We start from the raw sequence: 15,503 nt of genomic DNA on the forward strand, positions 1-15,503 counted from the left end.
TAAGGAAGTTTGTGTATCCTTAGGACCGACAGCTCACCCTATGTTATATTATCTCAGCCTGCTCTGAGCGAGACAGAGTGCGAGCACTGACATACGAGCATAAAGGGAAACTGAACCGATATGCGGTGTTCACAAAACAACGCTGAAACGATAGGAGGGACGCTGTGAATACTAAAATTGCAACATAACTATTAAAAATATAAGCAAAAGATCTACTTTAAAAGTTTTTCTTTGATTGTTTTCTTTACCGTAACGGTAGCCCCATCACCCAAATTCCGCAGAGCATGTTAAATGCAGAATGAAGACGGCACACATGTAACAATCACCCAGCTGTTTTATAAAATTTTGTTAAAAAAACATTAGAAAATGTTGAATAGTTCAAAAAATGTTTCGTTGCATGTAAGGTAAAACTCAATTGTAAACTAACCCTGTCAAGATGGTTAATATAGGATAACAGGTACAGGACATAAACCTGCAATATTTATAAGCGCACTATCGCAGGAGAGATAATAGAAATTCACGTTGAAAGAAAACGTGAAACGCAAAAACAATATCATACATTTGAATTCAATCCTGTTGGTGCTTATAGTTTTTTTTGATTTTGAAATACTTGTCACTATCATGGGTCCCTACATTTACCATTTATACTCAAAAACGTTAGGTAACAATGTTATCCGAATTGTTGTGAGGCTGACTATTAATAATATTTTGAATTTAATCATGTTTGAGCTAATGTATCACAATATGCTGAAAAATAAATCTGTAGAAGTGTCTCATCCACCACATGAATCTAAGATGATCTCCCCCACAAATATATTTGAGTGTTTTAATGGAGGTTAATAAATTACCTATAATTCAGCTCCTAACATAACTTACGCAGGGCTTGCCGCTTTGTCAAATTGCCTTCATTTGCTTTCCCCCGTACAGGAACAAAGCTGATGGAAACAGTGAAAGGCACCATTGGTATGACTCATCGTTTTATGCGCCACATATTTATGCCCGCCCACCGTTTAGCCTTCTTACACGTGTTATAATAATACCACAATCATGATGGGAGGACATCTATGGCGGTAATTTATACAAACAAGCCGTTAGATATAAGCAGGAGGTTCCAGTGTGGTTATATTCATCTGCTTAATAAAGACTCCACCTTAATTTTCCTCATAACCTGGTGTGCCAAAGCCAGTTTGAAAAAATCATCCCTCAACCTACGATTTAAGAAATGGGTAATGAAATGGGCAATCTATGCATGTAACGTAAAAATTCGGAAACATTTTTTTTTCAAATTATGAATGACAGTGTTACAACGATACACATATATTACATTCACAATTTTTCACCCGAAATCTTAAAAACGGGGCTGTACTTCTCAGATGCTTCGTTACAAAACACATCACAATTTGAATGTTTCGCTTGTCTTTTATAATGCCTATAATGTGCGCATTCAATTTCGATTAAAGGAAAACAACGAATCCCGCACATTTTATGTCTGGCTTTGTAAGGGCCACCGGCTTCATTATGGTACGTCGAGAATGGTAAGGCTGAGCACGTCGCTGCTTCTGTTCAGCAGTCTGCTCTTCAGCCCTTTTGCTTCCTTTTGCGAGGCATACTGCAGGCTGCACATCCAGTGAGAGCTTGATCCCATGGACCACGGGTTTAAGTGATAAGGATAGGAAGAGCGTTCGTGTTCCTATGTGTCCCGTGCATGCTCATCCGTTTTGAAGGGACGACTAAAAAGTTTCAGGAGGTGACTTAGAGAAATGTACCACAGAGCTTAATACATAAGTATAAACTAACTGTTAAACCAAACTAATTTTTTGCAATATTACTGTGCCCAGTATAATGTGTTTTGCCCTAAAACGTTTTTGCCTAATTACCTTAATAGCAGATCAAATTGCTTGTTACTATCAGTTCTAATGGACGCATAAATCTTTTTTTTTTTTTTTTGCTTTGCAGCAAATGTCAACGTGGGAAAAAGTGATCTTGGTCAGTAATTCATATCAGAGTTTAAGCGCTTGGAAATAGTTTGCACCTTAACTTTAACAAGATCCTTTCATCGACCTACTTCCGTTCTCTTCATAACCTTGTGAAAGTAGATCGTGTTCTGAATATTATTCTAAATTACAATAAAAGACAATACTGTTGTAGCGTCGCCACAGAGAACTCCCTATATTCATTTTATTTTCAAGCCCATAAATCTTCAGATCATAAAAATCAAACGTTCACGACATTATACAATCTGATCAATTTGCATGCATAATGTCGCACCATAAATATATACACTGAAGTTATGCTTTGCAAAGTATTACGTACAGAACCCACAAAAACTACACGAAGGTTAGGCTGAGCTCCGAGCTACTTACTACACTTCATTTGACCATTTTTGTTTATGGACTTCAGCTGCATGAGGATAAAAATGTATGTTTACTGACAAACTTATTCAGCTAACATGAAAACGTTTTGTAGGTGACCGAATATATACGGTGAAAATGTCGTCGCTGCACGTTTATATCTCTGCTCATACATCAACCAAAAGTTTTATTATCCTGAAAAAAGCACACATTACACAAGAAACAAAGAATGGCATCCGAATAATTGAGATTAATAAATACGCTTGTGAATTGCCGCAAGTTAGTAAGCCATAAGGTGGTGCTACTGCCTCTCCTGTAAACGACAAATTTACCTATCATAACCAGAGACAAATGTCTTTGATTTGCAAATTTAGATTTTTAAATTTTGTTATATGGGGGTACTCTAGCGTTTTTTCTATAGTCCCAGATTTGCATAAAAATTTTGTAAACGCACCAACAAAGACCGCTGATACAGTAACCTAAATACTGGGCCGAAATTGATTTTTCGGCAGTTATTAAACTAACCATTGTGGTCCTCAGCGTGTTTTTCAAAGTGAAAGTCGCTACTTGCTGCACTAAGAAAGTCAAGTCATCGGAAGTCAGGTGTTTATGTCTTTGGCTTGCAGACTTTTTTCCCACTGCGTGATAACAAGCAGTTTTATGGGGTCAATTAAATGATTTGGAAGCTCGCTCCAGCGTCCGCGCCGCAGCACCGAACAAATGCTCGGCATCTTCCATTTTTAGGCAGCCCACTCGACCTGAAAGTATGCCTTCAATCACGATTATGAAAAGCGCGAGTATATTTTAATGCTGGTTTTGGCATCATTTTCACTAGCTGATATCACTGTAACTATTTTGCAATACTAAATAGCATGCGGGAAAGAGAAAGGCCGGTGATTTTGAAGATTTCGCTAGTTTATGTAGCTTAAGTAATCGTCGGAAAACCTCTTTAGCGATTTCTGTCGTGATCTATAAAGAAAAGATACGAGACCAATTAGGTATTTCGATCCCTTATATTTACGTAGTTAAAAATCACTGTTTTTAATCATTCATAATTTGTTAACATTAAAATATCTTTCAGAGTCCCCAAATCTTGTTCAATTCAACATTTAATAAAAAAAGTGGCATAAAGCCTTCGCATAGAGTATTTCCTGACTGTCATTTCCCAGGGCGTTAAAGGCATTTAAAAATGCTTTTAACGCCCTGGGCAAGCACAGTGAAAGTTTTTGAAAGTTTCGCTTGGTGTGAAATAAATATAAATATTTATTTCACACCACGCAAAACTTTCACAAATATGTTCTCTAAACGATTTGAACACCTTGAGCTGGTTAACATAAATTTCTTGAAATGAAACGGAGATAAAAACCGGGAATATGTACATTATATTTGTGTAGTTACAAATTGCAACAATTATCTTTTTTTTTCTTTTTAATCATAGAGGTCCTTTACAATCAGCTGGGCGAAATTGTTGCCAAAGGTAAGCGACATGTTGTCACACCTCATGCGATAACTTATGCGGCAAACTCGGTCATTCTGGGTAAAACTAAGTCACAACGAAATGCCATACGTCATGGAACACTGATTACCGTGCGACTGAAGCGGTTTTGTTATTGAGAAAAAAATATTTAAATCGTTTTTACTTGGCCCCCGTATTACGAATGTCAAAAATATTCTTCAGACTGATGCGCCAAGTAGCCACAATAGCGCTTTCAAGTAGCGCTGAATTCCCTCCTTTCCGTCACGTTCGGTGCACCGAGGGAATCATGACGTACTATTATACAGAGGTCTTAAAATTTCCGGTCATTCTCCAAGGGTTACCCTAGCAGGCAAAATTGCTCCCTGCGTTGCCTCCGAAGCGGCATGCGCCAAGCAGCGGAATCTTCTGAGTACGACGTAACACAAAGTTTTTTTTTTTTTTCCGCGTCTGTAGATATGTTTTGGGTCACATTCTTCCGATATTTAAAGTCACGCGTATAAAAGATACATCAGAATTCACCACTGACTCGTTCTTACTCAAAACCATATTCAGCGTCCCTTTAAAACTGCATCCGCTTCATGAGGGTCTCAATTTTAAATTACTAAAATTTTGTATCCTAAAAAAAAAAAAAATTAAGCCGTATTTCTTTACATATAGCTAAATGCCCTTAAGCTTGTCAACTGTCCACACTTCGGAAAAAAATTAATGCATTCGATTGATCACAGTAATCTGCAATAGAGAGGTTTCTTTTTCTTCTTGCTTTATTTTCTCATTTTCACATAAACCACAAAGCAGACACTGGTTGAACATGGCTAAAATTGCGTGCAAATAGAAAGGAACAGAGGAGAGAGAAGAGACAACTTTATCCTCTGTCCCTTTCTTTTTGCGCGCAAATTTAACCATGTTCAATATCACCAACTCGCCAAACTAACCACCTTATTAGAGACAATGCTTCCTTAAGAGAAAGTTACTCTTTTTTATAATATTTTTAGCAATCTTTGAAATCTCGAAATTAGGGGAAGGATCATTGCGCTCAACTTAAATTTACTTCTTTAAGCTGTTTTTTCACACCGCAAGTTCGCCTTCCCGAGGAAATAAAAGGAATTTTCCCGACAAACTCGCAGGCCCCAAGCCATAAATGGGACCAAAAGGGCCGCTCCCGAAGATCGCTGTAAGACCCTTCAAAGATGCAGTGGTCCGTTACAGCACAGCGTGTCCACGTTCCGGGGTGCTCTAATACTAAATAAACTTTGAAATAAAACATATCAACATCCACTTTTTCTTTTACTCAACTTTATTTGTAACAATTGACACAATATACATATCGTTGTTTGCAGATTAGTCCTACACCATTCCCCACATTTTAAAGATTGAGACAAAGGCACTAGAATGAACTTTTTCGTGCGCATTATTACGGTCAATGATGGACGTCCTGGTCTTCCTATTATGAATGACGGCGCGTTGAATACACAGAAATAAAACTGCAAGAATGAACACAAGAAGTATGTAAACCCCTAGTAGTTATATCTGTAGATACTATTACAAATCAATGCAAAAAATGTGCTCTACGACATCATCTCCATCTCTCAGGAAGTGGCCAATCATGCGACCAAAGTTATGATCTATGTCTCTAAGAAGACGCATGTGGCCGATTGAGATTCTTCATTTGTGAATTAGTTTGTGTGCTGCTGTACAGTCGCCGGCCATATGAGCTCCCCCGGCCGAACGCCTACCGGATCAGCGAAAATCCCGCACGCGGCGCGCCGAGCGTTGCCGCGTTTTGGGAGCCGGGCTATTGGAACAAAACCATTCATTTATCAAAGGGGTGGGCGCATAGCTTTTATCGGGATTCCAGACTTTAGAAGTGTGAATCACAAAAACATGGCCGATTAGAATTGCCGTCTTCGGCTGTTGGCCCCAAGTGTTCGGAGATGATGTTATAACTGCTGATAAACTGGAGCTTGCTTTAAGCGTAGGTAAAGCAGCAGTGTTCGATCGATGATTACAAATGTAGAAACCCTATGTTCGATAGGATATTAGGCATGACAACAATGATCCCTCGGCAAGCGAGAAGTGGCCGACCAGGAAGTCATCTGCAAAGTCATCGTGTAGAGAATTACCCTTGGCGAAGCAACACGCTACTGAGCGCAGAACAATGGAGTCTCCTCGATAAAACGCGTTCATGAAAAGTCAACCATTTCGTCGATTACCCTGAGACTGGATTTTTTTTTAAGAGCAGAAGTAACAGAAAAAACAGACAGGTCTCAGGGTATTCGACGATTACCCTGAAACCTGTCTGTTTCGTCGATTACCCTGAGACCTGTCTGTTTTTTCAGTTACTTCTGCTCTTCAAAAAAAAACCCAGTCTCAGGGTAATCGACGAAATGGTTCACTTCCACCAGCTAGCCTGTACTTTGACTCTTTTCTCATGAAAAGTGCCTGGATCTTTATTCTGCTTTGACACAAATATGTTATTTTTGTTATCTATAGCATATCCTTATAGATTAAATAAATTATTTCAAAGTCGCTTGTCATTGTCTAGTCTAGGCTTAAGAAAGATTGTAAGAAAGTTTGCGCGTAGGATTACTGTTCAGGTTGGAAATATCTAAAATGACGAACCGGTTTTGCAAATAAAAAAGTAGCATATAACACGTCAGAGATAATCTGTAGTGATGAATTTCGATAAGCCGTCTGCGTTTACCTACAACCGGAAGCTGGATTGTAATCGGCCGTGCTTCAGATTCACGTTCCAAAACATGGAATGCTATTAAACTTCCTGCCTCCACCCCTTTGATAACGGAATGGTTTGGTCCCAGTAGCCCAGCTCCCAGATCACGGCAACGCTCGACGCGCCCCATGCGGGATTTTCGCTGCTCCGGTCGGCGTTCGGCCGAGGGAGCTCATATGGCCGGCGACTGTACACTACCCCGAAATACAAAAGAAAAACCTTCAAGTGATCGGCGTCTTCGTAAGTGTCTGCTTATCATACCTCCCATGCAAACACCCCAAATTTGTGTAAACAAATGTTACCTTCGTATTTAAATTACCGCATGCATGGAGCAGTTGACAACGGGCGCGGCTGCCACGCGGCGGATGCGATTCGAACAAAGCTCGATCTGGACCTTTTTTTTTTTTTTTGTAAATCCTTTTTTTCTTTTTAAGTTGCAACCCATTATTTTATTGTTCGTTTCGGTTCAGAAAATTCCTGAACGTACCGCGTGTATAAAAGCAGCGGCAACACGCTGCTTCGCTCAGTCACCCTTTCGTCCCCGAGGCAAGGCATTGGTACCTTTCCCTTCAGTATGCAGGCTCAAGCTCACCTCAATAAATGTATTTTCAGTTTTACGTTTGTCTAATATTTTCAATCCGTGACAATATCTTCCTTGTGCAAAGTACTTTGTTCGGCTTATTTTCTAATTTGGGAAACGCACCTAAAAGGACAAAAACCAGCAATACACATAAGTAAGGCGCACTGCCAAATACTTGGCAAAGTTGTATATTACATGTCGTCTAGATGAGGCTTCTAAATACATCTCTAAATGCGTTTTTGTATATTCGCCACGATATATTCAATAGGACTACTGACACCTCGCTGCCCAACAATAGGGAGTTTTAGAATAACGTACTGAATTTTTGGCGCACGCTAGCGCTAAATTTAGAGCTTGTATTAGCGCACGCGACGCAGGAGAGTTTTAGAATAGCGTTTCTCCGTCGCGACGCAAAAGCCCAAGCATCTCGCGCTTGCGACGCCACCAGGATACAGTCACAATTTTTATGTCACACACGAAATGTTGTAACTTAAGAAAAAAAAAAGTTTTTTGGTCCAGATTAACATTTTGAATTTGTTTAAGATGAGAATGCGACGCGAGCGGTCAACCGGTCGTGTCCGCTTGCGTCGCCTCGACAAGAGAGGTCTCGTGTACTGACCTTCGCACATCGTACCTTCGCCGAGAAATATTCGCGCGTCCCAAGCATCAAGTTGCCGGGGATCGTTGCCAAACCGAGTACAATGTCGTCCCGTATTGAAAATTGCAGTCGCGAGGATGCCGCCGACGTCGCACTCACAACGCCGCCAAAGCAGACGCCGACATAATCCTGCAAGCCGCCATTTTTTTTTAACTCTGCTCGTCTTGGCTTTAGCCAACTTGTCATCACGAATCCTCCTTGGAGAAGCGCAAAGACTCTTTGCGTCCGCACGCTATTTCCGAGAAATAGCGCACGCTACAATTGCGCACGCAAAGCGCAAAACCTGGTTTGCGTTCGGAGCATGCGCAGTGGCGACGACGCTATTCTTTGCGTGCGCAAAGATTTAGCGTGCGCTATTCTAAAACTCCCTAATATTAAATACCCCCTCGACGAGGCAGTCTCAGGCGCCTGCGCTGAATTCGCCTTGGACAGGCTCAGATTTATCAGTGTGAGTAAACACATTTCCCTTTCTCCTTCCTCCACAAACAGTGCTCTTTGCCAGACTATGCTTAGAGTCGCCGTATAAACTGTCTAGGCAAATGGGTCTTTAATGGTGTGGGAAACTGTAAGTTGTGCCTGCAGGGATTTTCGAGGGAAGCTCTGAAGCCTGTACTACCCATAGCATTTTGACTCTCTTGGGATGCACATACGGTATTACAGGACGCGCATTTTAGATCGTGGCTCGTACGGCCAGCAGATATGGTCATTCAAAAATCTTAGCTTGAGATACCAGGCATGCATGTGCCTTTCAGAATCTATTAAACCGGAAGCGCTTGAGTTGAAAAAACTTTCATCTCAGTGATGACGTGACATAAAGAAATGTATACTGCTAGGCTGACAATTAGAAAATCGTCCTCATACCGAAATATTTTACATACGCCATCACTTATAAATCCTCTACGCAATAGCGTTGACGCCGGAGCTTAAAAGGCATCAGAATATTAATGTACAACGGGCAACCCGAGCCTTATGTATTTTTTATTTATTTTTTCATAAAAATTTCTTCTAAACAAAAACATAAAGGTGTTTTTGGTAAATAAAACTTGTTAAAAGGTTCATTCGCTCTAGTTGAGTGATTAACATGTCCAAAATAAACCGAGCAACGTGGGACACGGACGAAATCCCTGTTCTGTTTCGCTGTTTAATCCTGAAATGTTTATCAACTTTCTCGTCTTTAATTCGTCCATATCCGGTTGGGTTGTTTTACCCCGAAATGCTCCTGTCCTGTTTCGCTCTTTTACTCCAAAATGTTAATTTATTTTTATTGATAACGTACTGCAGACCAAGAGAGTCCAAGCAGGAGTGACTAAAAGAAAGTAAATCACACTCAGTACAGGAAAATATACAAGCAATACTTTCGACAGGAAATACAAACAAATAACTTTTATACAGAACGTAAAAAGCTACCAGCAGCAGAAGGTAATATAGCAGTGAGAAGCTATGCAGCCATGAACTGGAAGGAAACGGCTAACTCAGTGGGAAGACAATTCCAGTCACTAATTGGCCTGGGGAAAGAAAGATATATTAAAAGATGGGACCGATGACAGTGAGAAGCCAGCAGGGACTCCGCAAGTAGATTGTGAGCGTGTGTGTGTGTGTGTGTGGGGGGGGGGGGGTGGAGAGGGGGGGGGGGCTGAAGTCAAGCATTTTGTTTTTGTATATTTTATTAGAGACAAGGGCTGGAGCCGAATTTCTGTTGTTTTATTTTTACTTACTGTTTATTAAAAAATCAAATATTGTTTGCGTGAAGTTCCTTATTTAGCATGTGCAATCACTTTTCCTTCCTGCTTTATAACAACAGTAGGGAGTTTTAGTACCTCGTACGCAATACAATTGCGGGTCGGAAATGCACACGCGTAGAACGCAATACTGAGTTTTGCGCATGCACTTTCCGACCCTCAAAGCTTTTACGTACGATCCACTAAAACTCTAATATCGCGAAAACGCTTATGCATAGTGCTTCAGACAATTTCAAAATTCCTACAAGGATACACAGCATTGCAAAATTGAGTTTGCGGAGGATCATGTTTATTATTCTTGAAATGTTCATCCAAAAACCATCCACGCTATGAAATGAACTGTAAGCCAACATAATTACATATATACAATGAAATCTTAATACATATTTTTTGGTAATGTGCACAAAAGCCTGATGAAGGAGACAGATTCATATATAGGCCCCAAAACCACGTGTGTTGATCGTCTCGAGGAAGACGAAAAGCCGGCGCCGTTCGCTCAGCAGTCCTTGAGACAAATTCCTTGATGACGTCGTCCAGGTTGAGCTCGACGTTCTTTCTTTCTGAATGTGCAAAATAAGGAGGCGTCTTATCCTCCCCTGACTCATGCGGCTGCGTAGATTTGTTTTAATTCAGCGTAAGGCAGTAAACTAGCGTTCCCCCGAAGCGACAGATGCAGGTCCAGAATCAGACATGTACAAATTACTCAAAAAAGGTAGTTAAGTTACTGAGTATCGACGCCAAATGTAATTCGAGTAGAGTAGAAATTACGCATTTGTAATAGTAATTGAGTGAACTACTAACTACTCTAAAAAAGTAGCGAGTTACTTTGAAGTTACTTTCGAAGTTACTTTCTTTTATTTTTGTGGTAGCAAAATGAACAGCAGTTTTGATCAATGAAAAACCCTGCGAGCCTAAAATAAATGCAGTCTATTTAAGGCTTGCGTTTTCGCCAAAATAGTTTATTCGCTCGCAGAAGCAATTGACTTTCAAAGTTCTTGATAGGAGAGTTTTCCCCTTTTCCTTCTAAGGACGTCCCCAGCCAAGCTAAATAGACGTTCCACCGACGGGCTGGATGGAACGGCAGCGTTGAATTTGAGAAACAGGCTGTGCAGGGTCGGGTAAGCGAGTATCGGCATCTTAGGTGCACATGACTAAACATGTGAGGTTAGCCTCGGGTAGAGGATCTTTTGTAACAAACTTTCCTCCTTTTTTCTTTTTTCTTCGTCAAGTTGAGATTGTTATGACTGACCCTTCTTTATTCTGACGTCGTTCTGAGAGTACGCTGAGCGAGTGCACCAGACCGTCAAGGGTTCAAGTCTCGCGCCACGACGGTGAGATCATCCGGACGGCTGCGCGTCCCGTTGTAGTGCTAGTGCTACGCTACTGGAAAAAAATTGTTTTGGTTTAACAGATGATGAACCGAAGTATACTTTGCCGCTGACGCCGGGTCCAACAAAATGATCTCCCAAGGGTGGCCCGTTCACACTCTTGCGACCGAGTACGACTGAGAGAGACGAGATCTCTTAAGTTTTTAGAATGACGGAACACACTGGCATTGTGGCGCCATCTATGCGGTTACCCTGGAACTGCATTCCACAAGAGCGAAGGTTTTGCGGTATTTCCGAGGTCAAATGTGCCTAATACCCATAGAAAGGCTCGTTTATAATATTGATAAAAGTTTTCGAGCCAAGAAAGAAAGGATAATGCGCGAGAAATAAAAACAAAATATGCCGGACCGCCCAGTCTATACTGCTTCCCAATAGATGGCGCTAGTGTGTTCTCCGGTTTAAGAAGTTTTAAGGAACCCAGGTTTAAGAGGTCGCAAGAGTGTGAACGGGCTTTAACGCGCAATCCTCCCCGGCGACTACAATATTCTGATGCGCCTGAAACACCTGACAAGTAAATCGTTTTTAACAAAGGGGAGGTCTCTCAGGCATGGATGGTCGAAAGGACGCGAAGGATTACGTGAACAAGCATCGTTGCTCGTATACAGTTTCAGCTGGAAGCGAGAACGTGCTCCCATTAACGGATTATTCGTGCCAGGTTTTGTGCGCGGGGGACTCCGGCTTCGCAAAGGCGTATGCGCTGACGACAGGCGACCATGGGAACAGGCGCCCAGCTGCGAGGTCCTTTAAGTGGCGATTCCCGTGGAACCTACCACTTGAGTCAGAACTCACTAAAGACAGACAACACGAAAACAATAACAACTCTCGAAGTGTCCCCGTCTTTCATGGTTGCAGCTGGAAACGCGGCGCCTGCGTGCATTACCGGATTAGGTCAATACCCGACCAAGGCTTGTTAAGCATCTTTTCCTAAGTTCTTGCGTGCCGGTGTTATGTTTTGGCTGCTCGTCGCCACATTGGCCCAAGGACGCCTTCCCGAACAAGGGGGCCCCTTGTTCGGGAATGCCATTTTATCCGCCGGCGTCTCATTCATTTCTGCGCTCAAACTTTCGTGATGGGCAAAACTAGCACTATATAATTTCGAAAGTAGTTAGTAATTTGAGTAGAAGTTACCTGAAAAAAGTAGTTGAATTAAATTACTAATTAGCCAAATCAAGTTGTAATTGAAAGTTACCAAGTTACTCAAAAAAGTAGTTAAACTACAGTAGTTTGAGTAGAGTAGTTGAACTACGTCCAAGTCTGCCCAGAATGAAGAAGTTTTGTACTATATTTTACAACCTGCTCCAGGAAGTCACGAATTTCGTCGGATTTTGCCTGTAGTGTCAACAATATAGCATCAGTTGTGAGGAAATCAAGGTTGCATAAAAGAGCCGGCAAAAGCAAAAACTGCGCAGAGAGTCGGGCCAGATCAAAATCACATGCATGCAGCCCCTACGGCCTCTTTCAGATCATCTGTTGTGAACTGTCTACCCCCGGCAGCGTTAATCAAAATGCTCTCTAGTTTTACTAGCCCCCCCCCCCCCCCCTGCTTCATACCTGGCTATTCAAACCGCCGTTGAGTTTCACCCAAAATGCAGTCTACAGCCGCAAAGTACTCCTTCCGTAACGCTGCCTTGCAATCAAGTACAACTGGCGGAGAAGGTTTGTTGCTCATTTCAAGCCTTTTTGGCGGTTTTGTCGGCCTTGCGCTGCGAGGGTCCTTCAAACCTAGCCGCATTGCAGTTGAGCTCGCGCAGTCCCACAACCCTTCAAACGTGACTTTATAGACCGCAGACGGGACGTTGCCTCGCAGAGAGTCTCTGCAGCATCTTTGATACCTGCGGCGCGAAATGTTGAACGTTGCAGTACCCTTGCAAGTTCTTCGCATGGACCGAACGAAGCCATAGAAATGTTTATTCCTAGCAGCGTTTCAAAATTTTCAGAAGCCTCTCATAACCGTTCAAAATGGCCGTGCTGTTGTATGCAATCGAATATTCTGCTTGTAGCAGCTCGTTCAGTGTCTCCTGAACTCATAGTTTTCAGCGAACCTTTTCATTGACTTCATTCTGACAGTCCACCTTGTTGGGCAGAGCGGAAGAAGGTTATTTGGGGTTGATCCGGGCTCTTCCGCCGCCTCGCTGAATGGACGAATTACAATAGATGAATAAACAGCTTTGCGTTTCTTCGAAGTCAAAGGGGGGGGGGGGGGGGGGGCTCAGCCCCATCTTGAGAAATCTTGGGGGGGGCTCTGCTCCCCCATCTGCTCCCCCGGTGCCGGAGGTCCTGGGAGCCAGCAAGTGTGGGTGATAATGTCTGGTCTGTCTCGTAGTAACGGGCTGTAGCTATGTGAGGCGATTACTAGAAAGCCTATCATTTGCAAGAAGAAACAAAAGCTTGAGCCCAGCCTTTTTCCTTCTTTCCTGTAACAAGTCAATTTTGTTTATCTGCATTAGTGAGGAGAGAGAGTGAAATCGTTTGAATTTATCGTAAATAAAGCTGACTGCCCGCCTTTGAACTCGTTCTCGTATATTTCTATATGTTTTGTTAAAGGGGTCCCATACAATGCTGGTGTATTCAAGTTCAGGTTTTACAAGAGAGTGGAGCGGAAGTAATTTTACATTAGATGGCGTATTCTTTAGTTTTGCTTAATCAATCCAAGCTTCTTAAAAGCAGCAGATGTGATGTTGTCTTTATGTCTAGACCAGCTCAAATGTTTGTCAAATGTCAGCCGAAGATACTTTATAATCCTTTATTTTGTACTCAAAAAAATATTTTTTTCGTGATTCTAAAAAACAAAAGAAAAATAGTTTTCTCAAGATTCAGGATTATTTTGTAATGGTCGCACCAATCCTGTATAGACTTTAAGATCATATTCAGTGCAATTTTATTCCTTGCACAGGTTACTTCCTTAAACAACGCAGAGTCATTGACTAATGAATGGATACTCACACCTGCGGCAACAGAAACATCAATAACATACATCAAAAACAGTAATGGTCCTATGACACTTCCTTGTGGTACTCCGGAAGTCACATCAACCATCGCTGAGCAGCCAACACTAACCTCTACATACTGTTGATGACCATGCAAATTGGAGTAAATCTATTTTACTATGGCTGGATCAGGACCAATATTTCGCAATTTCAGGAGTAGTTTTTCATGTACAATACTCTGTCAAGTCGAGGAATAAAAACTCTATCTAACCAGATGTGTTCAACGTGGCGGCAAATTCGTTTACTGTGGTAACGAGCTGAGTTACTGTTAATAACCTTTCTTGAATCCGTGCGGAAACTCTGTCACTAAGATATTTCTATCGAGGAAGTCAGTTACCCTATTTGAAATCCCATTTTCTAGTAGCTTACACGACGTACATACACGTCAAAGAAATTGTTCTGTAGCTACTCATAAATAGGGGGTCAACTTTTTTAAACACCGACACAACTCGTGCCAAACGCCATTCATTTGATAAAACGCCCGACAAGAAAGAAACTCGAAAAATCATTGTTAGATAGCGTGCCATGGGATCCGCAAAACGATGCAAAAAGGCATCGGGTATCTTATCGGGCCCAAAAGACTTTTTGGTTTCTAAATTCATTAACTTAGAAACAATTCCTGCGTGAGACGTGAAGTCGGCGTTCAGATGTGACGATTCACGATTTTCACACTCGGACGTTGCAGCGTTGGAAAGTACTGACTGTAAGCAGGCATTCCAATGACGAGCGACTGTTGTGCCACTAGCAACCACCGTGCCGTGAACACGTATGTGGCCGATTGTTTTTCTTTTGTTGCTGAGATCGCTTTAATACTTCTGAGGATCATTTGTAAGAAAATTAGCCAGTGTGTTGGAAAAGTAATAATCACGGACTGGTTGAGTGCATCGTCCCAGCTGCTAAATGTTCATATTTCTTCGAAGTGCCCCGCTCTCTGCCCACATGACCCCGGTCCTTCATGCTGGGCGCCGTCAAGCCCGGGCCTTGCACCATGACCCTTTCCCACCTGATTCTATCACATGGTACGTGGACGCATCTGATTCCCCTTCTCTCGGTGACACAGGATGTGTCAGCGCGGCGCGCCGCGCCACCCTTCTTACCACTTCCACCGCTGGCCCCTACTCCGACCCAACTTCTCCGCTCGCTCTTGAGATTGCTACCGTAATGCATGCGACTCAAGAACTTACCTCCCTTTCGCCTTCACCCTGGTACAGCATTTGTACTAATTCCATGGAAGCAAATCGGGCTATTCGCGCGTGCCGCCTTCCCGAGGATTTCCGCGACGACCTCCCCTCCGCCCTTCCACAACGTTCCTCTGCCTCGATCGTGGTGTTGCGGGTGCCACAACACACAGGGATTGCCGGTAATGAGTTGGCTCATCAGCTTGCCTGCGAGACTCTGGTACCCGGGCGCCGGTGGTCAAATGGCCTTTCCCACCCATGGCGGACAAGGCACATTTTTGCAAGAATGCCCTGAAGCAACACTATGGACAACTCCGACACTTAACGCAGACACTGCCTACACAACACCCCCAGCTTAATACCTCACAAACACACAAACTGAAAGCCATCCAGCTTAACAAAAGAGTCACCACCGCC

General features: G+C 42.4%; 1 pseudogene; it reads right to left on the bottom strand.

Annotated features, from left to right (window-relative positions):
- Window positions 1-9,888: 9,888 nt before the first annotated feature.
- On the bottom strand, window positions 9,889-12,470 carry LOC121046841 (annotated as a pseudogene).
- Between the last annotated feature and the right edge of the window lie 3,033 nt (window positions 12,471-15,503).

The sequence above is a fragment of the Ixodes scapularis genome, unplaced genomic scaffold (genome assembly GCF_016920785.2).
Source record: "Ixodes scapularis isolate PalLabHiFi unplaced genomic scaffold, ASM1692078v2 PGA_scaffold5__190_contigs__length_132052651, whole genome shotgun sequence".
Classification (NCBI taxonomy): domain Eukaryota; kingdom Metazoa; phylum Arthropoda; class Arachnida; order Ixodida; family Ixodidae; genus Ixodes; species Ixodes scapularis.